Source organism: Cervus canadensis, chromosome 4 (assembly GCF_019320065.1).
Source record: "Cervus canadensis isolate Bull #8, Minnesota chromosome 4, ASM1932006v1, whole genome shotgun sequence".
NCBI lineage: Eukaryota > Metazoa > Chordata > Mammalia > Artiodactyla > Cervidae > Cervus > Cervus canadensis.
The window spans coordinates 60,778,512-60,784,519 of record NC_057389.1 but is presented as its reverse complement, the minus strand read 5'-3'; the positions used below and the strand labels follow the sequence as shown (position 1 = coordinate 60,784,519).

The following is a 6,008-nucleotide window of genomic DNA, read 5'->3' as shown; positions in this document are numbered from 1 at the left end:
GACTAGTTGTTAGATATAATATGATAATGATACACTTCACATACCCAGAACAAGGGACAGACACATCTTTTATACTTAATACTATGATAAGATTCGGTGAGAAAGTCCTGGTATGCACACTCCCCTGGTCCAAAGATTGATATTGCTTTCAGACTGAAGAAATTTCATAGAGGATGCCATTCGGAGAATCAGTCAAATGCCTCATGAATCTGTTGTTTTAGACACTGAATCATACTGTGACCCATATTATTTAGGGGGTCAGGAGAGGTGGTGTAAGGAGGGGGTAATGTGCATTGGCCTTTGGGGTAAGAGAGTGGGTTCAGTTTCTAGTTCTGGTGCCTATGAGCTGTGTGACCTCAGATATGGAAGTTAACTTTTCTGAGCATTCATTTCCTCTCCTGTAAACTGGGTATGATATTTGGTAGTTTAAAACATTAAAGAAATAATGCAGGTGTGACTCTTATTATAATGCTAACAAAAGGTTACAAGAGGGCTTGACAAAACTTTGTTATCACTGTTCTTGGTTCTTTATGTGTATTATTTTGATCGGTCTTCATGATATCTCTCAGAGACTTTCCTCATTTTCACATATGAGGAAACCCAAAATTCAGATTTTTAATGACTTTCCCCAGGCCTGAAACTAATAAGTTACCAGCAAAAAGTGAATTGAAACTAGTTGGTGCCAATCTCTCAAATGCTAGAGGTGGCACTCCATAGAGTCTGTCTGCCTTGATCAGACTCTGGAACAGGAAGGATGGACAGGATGATTGGAGGTGTTTCATGAATATGCCTGCTAGATTTGTAATCAGCCTGGTATTTAGCAGATATTTAAACAAACAAACAAGCAGACAGCAAATAAGTAAATATATGGCATTTCTTAAGCACTTGCCACGTGCTAACTGGAGAAAGAAATGGTAACCCACTCCAGTGTTCTTGCCTGGAAAATCCCATGGACAGAGGAGCCCGGTGGGCTATAATTCATGGGGTTGCAAACAGTCGGACAGGACTGGGCAACTGAGCACATATGCTAACAGATTCCCTAAGTTTTATCATGTATTATCTCATCTAATTATCATAGTAACCCTGTAAGACTACCAATATAATACCCATCAGAAGTGTGAAAACTGGCATTTAAATGTTCATTGGCTCAAGGTCACAGGGCTAGTTAGAAGCACAGCCAGGCCTGTCCAACCTCAGAGTACTATCTGCTTGCTGACTATGTAACACATTACCCTTTAGAAATGGGGACACCTTTCCCAGTTGCAAAGCCCGGAGCAATGTTGAGAGCTCCACAGATGTTCATCCTTAGCAGTCCCTTTCATCCTTACCCTGTTCCTCTGTTCCTTGAATTTCCAAGATGATTTCTAATGTCAAGTAACTTGACACTTCATTTGGGTATTCTGCAATGAAATTGACCACCAATAAAACTGAATAGCCCACAGTGGACTCTTTTTATTATTACCTATTAGGCATTTCTTGTGAGCCTATTAGAGTAATAATTTGACTAAATGAAAGTGATTGCTAAAATATCTGGCAGCGCAAATTTTCCCTAATTCAGTATCAGGCTTAGGAATCAGTTTTTTGAATTTAAAAAAATCACAGCTTTTTTTTTCCTATAGAAAAATAAAAAGTTCTATACAGCTGCTTTCTGATTTAAGGACAAGTTACTATTCCATGAAAAACACAAAAATAATTATACTCCAGGCTCATGATTAACAAATGGGAGTGGGGGGAGGCTGAAGTACAGTTGTCCCTTTGTATCTGCAATGGGTTGTTTCTAGGACCTCCTGAGGATGCCTAAATCTGTGGATGCTCAAGTCTCATATTAAAATGACATAGTATTTGCATATAACTTAAGCACATTCTTCCATTTACTTCAAATCAATCTAGCTAATACAATGTAAATACTATGTAAATAGTTGTAAATACAATGTAAATACTATGTAAATAGTTATCAGAGCATGGCAAATTCAGATTTTGATTTTTTGAGCTTCCTAGAATATTTTTTAAAATATTTTGGGATCTGCAGTTGGTTGAACTGGTTATAGAGGGCCAACTCTGTTTCAACATTCTGAAAACAAAGAACAAAATTATTTTAAATATAATCTATATATTATTCTTTCTTAAAAAAAAAACCAAACACTAGATTGGCTTTTTAGATTGAAAATTGCCAGGATAAGATACAAAATGTGCTCTACTTCCTGTCATAAATTGGGAAGGAGCAACAGGATAACAGGGGCTTCCCAGGTGGCATGAGTGGTAAAGAATACACTTGTCAATGCAGGAGATGTGGGTGTTGCGGGTTTGATCCCTAGGTTGGGGAGATTCCCTGGAGGAGGGCATGGCAGCCCACTCAAGTATTCTTGCCTGGAAAATCCCATAGACAGAGGAACCTGGTGGGCTACAGTTCATAGGGTCACACGGAGTCAGACATGAATGAAGTGATTTAACACAGCACACCAGGATAACATATGAACACAGAGTTGGAAGACTTGGGTACTAATTCCTGAGGGGCCACCTCATGCTGTGTAACAGAGGAAGCCACATGTCCTCTCAGGATCCGGTAATGAGAGAACTCCAGGCACTGCATTATTTCATTTAATACTCTCAAGAATTTTATAAGGTTATGTTGGCCCTAATTGACAGCATAAGAAATTGAAGCTTATAGGGTTCAAATGCTTTGTTCACAGTTGAGTTGTATTTTGGCATTCAAACAACATAAAGAAAATTTGCTCTGGGTATTGATTCTAGGTGCCCAATGCAAACGTATGCAGGGGCAGAGGTCCAGCCTTGTCCTCAACACACATGGAAGCATCGATCTATGAGAATGCAGTCAATTCTGGTCTTTTCTACAGTCCTAAAGTCTCTAACAGAAATTGCATGGAGGAGTATTTCCAATGAAGTTGCTCCAAGGAGCTGCTTATGTGAGATGACTATAAATACTGTTTGGCATTGTTTAAATTTGAATTGAGAATGTGCTGAATTAGGGACTGACTAAAATGTTAAACCACTTTCACTTGAACCATATTCAAGGACAAGGCTGAAATAAAAAGTGGGAAGCCAGCTGCAAAGGAGTAAGACATAAGGTCAGCTGCATCAGTGATGGCAGCTTGCCCTGGACTTTGCTCTGCTTGGCAGCAGTCCTGTCCCAGTGGGCAGCTGTAGGGAAGGCAAGTGAGAGACTGAATGGGCAGCCTCCGGAGAACAAAAGAGCCTGCAAAGTCAGGACTGCCATGTGGGAATCATCCCTCCAACCAGAATGAATCCTTCCCTAGCCAGGTCCCTTCTCCAGGGGATCTTCCCAACCTAGGGATCGAACCTAGATCTCCCACATTGCAGGCGGATTCTTTACCAGCTGAGCTACCAGGGAAGCCCCTGGCCAGGTCATCTTTTAGCCATTAATTACTTTGGTGAACAGTGTTGATAATGTGCATGTTTTGTCATTTCTGAACTCTTGGCAAGCCAAGACACAGTCACCCAATTTTGATGGGTTCAATCTGCAACTTCTATGGAGACTCAGCTCAAGAAGAAAGATGTAAGACTGTTGATGTTTGCATGCCAGTTGTAGTTTTGTCTTGATTAGTTCATTTACTCATTCATTCAGCAAACACTTTCTGAACACTCACTATGTGGATAGCGCTAAATGCTTGATATACATTGGTAGCAAGTCAGACAAAGATCCCCGCTCTCATAGAAATTCAGTTCCAGCGATTTACATTAAGTGGAAAGAGCACTAGCTTCAGAGTCAGCCAGCTCTAGTTTCTGCAGTCAGTTCCACCTATATCTTAGCTGTGGGACGTAGCCTGTTTGAGCCCTGTTTTCCTCGTGGGGGAAATGTGGACCATATAAACCGTAATTACAGCTCCTAGAGAGAATGTGGCTTCCCTGGTGGCTCAGATGGTAAAAGCGTCTGCCTACAATGCGGGAGACCCAGGTTCGATCCCTGGGTGGGGAAGATCCCTGGAGAAGGAGATGGCAACCCACTCCAGTACTCAAGCCTGGAAAATCCCATGGATGGAGCAGCCTGATAGGCTATAGTCCATGGGGTCGCAAAGAGTCGGAAATGACTGAGCAGTTTCGCTTCAGAAAGAATGTGAGATTTGGAACACATGATACAAGAAGCCATGCTTGGCACTGACAAGGGTCTCAGTATAGCTACCTCCTGCTACTTTTCCCGGACAGTGCCTTCCTTCCTTCCCTGCTCTCTGCTGTGCTCCATACCCTAGACTTTGTTCTGTGCCCATTGTGCAAAATTATCCCTTCTTCAACATTGTATTTTCAACTACAACTGACTAGAAAGTAGCAAAAGGAAGGGTGAGTGCTATGATCTGAATATTTGTGCCCCCTCAAATGAATGAGTTGAAGTCCTGACTCCTAGTGTGACAGTGTTAGATGGTTGGGCCTTGAAAGGTAAATAGAATTGGATGAGGTCATGAGGATGGAGCCTTCATGGTGGGATTTGTACTCTAATAGCAAGAGGAGTTTGAGCAAACTCTGGGAGATAGTGAAGGACAGGGAAACCTGGCATGCTGTAGTCCAAGGGGTCTCAAAGAGTCAGACATGACTTAACAATTGAAGAACAACAACAGTAAGAAGAGGAGGCACCAAAACTTTTTCTTTTATATGCAGTGAGCAAAAGCTGTGAGCACACAGAGAGAAAGTGACTGTCTACAATTTAGGAAGGGTGCCTCCACCAATGGAAACTGCCGGTTCCTTAACCTTGGGCTTTTAAGCCTCTAGAATGTGAGAAAGAAGTGTTTGTTATTTAAGGCACCCAGTCTGTGGGCATTTTGTTACAGTGAGTGAGTGTTAGTCATTCAGTCATGTCTAATTCTTCGTGATCCCATGGACTGTAGCCCACCAGGCTCCTCTGTCAATGGGATTTCCCAGGCCAGAATATTGGAATAGGTTGCCATTCCCTTTTCCAGGGGATCTTTCTGAGCCAGGGATCAAACCCATGTCTTCCTCACTGCAGGCAGATTCTTCACTGTCTGAGCCACCAGGGTAGCTCCACGCTAAGACAGTGAGCTTGATGCCATCTGATAAGAAAGCAAGGCCACTGTGCTGATCCACCTATTTCATTGGTCTGAGCACAGTGATCCTCCCACATAGTCACCAGGCATCTTAACGGTGGTCTTCGCAGCCACATCTCCGCACCAGAAGCATCATGCCCCTGTAGGCAGGAACTTCAGATCCTGGCTGACCACAGCAGATGCCCTTAGAACATGCCACACAAAGTAGAGTCTTCCCTTCTTCAGCTCTCTGAATTACAGTCAGATCTTTTGTTTGATTAAATTTTGGCTTATTACTATGTTTCCCAATGGCACCAAAATTTTTACTTGACTTCAGAAGTGCCATTTCTTAATAAATATTAAAACATGTGTCCGTTTGTACCTTTTAAACTCTGTCTTTCTCTGAATTTTTTTCTTAACTAAACAAATTAACAATACTAAGAAACTGATTAATGACCTCTGATATATATAAGTGGAGGTATTAATTTCAGGAATCATGGTGCAGTTTTGAGGTGAGAAGTAGAGGCGGAAGATTTTAAATTATATTATACATTTAATAATATTTTATTGCTATAAATATACATATTCATGATGTTTATAGAAAGTAGAGAATAAACAAAAATGAGGAACTATTCTAGGATCCTGTGATAAATGCTATAGTCATTGTTGATAAATCATATAGTTGTTAAAAGTTGGTAATCTACTTTTATCAACCTACTTCATCTTTTTTGTCATTAGATACTTTCATATAATACCATTATAATAACCTTGCTAGCATCCTATTACACAGATGGACCATTACTTCCACCCCCACCCCAGTTTTTACATTTATCCCTCACACATTTTTGGACATCACTAACAGCATCACAGTGAGACTCTGCATAGCTGAATCTTTGATGTTTATTTCATGTTATTAATTCATGTTTATTTCTTTAGGCTAGCTTTCTAAAGGCTAAATGGTGGATCCAAAGTTACAGCCGAACTCCCATTGATTTA

General features: G+C 40.9%; 1 non-coding gene across 1 annotated transcript; it reads left to right on the top strand.

The window, feature by feature from the left end:
- The first annotated feature begins 3,882 nt into the window (after positions 1-3,882).
- Positions 3,883-3,955, top strand: TRNAC-ACA. The gene has a single exon. It is a non-coding gene; the product is annotated as a tRNA-Cys (tRNA).
- Positions 3,956-6,008: the final 2,053 nt, after the last annotated feature.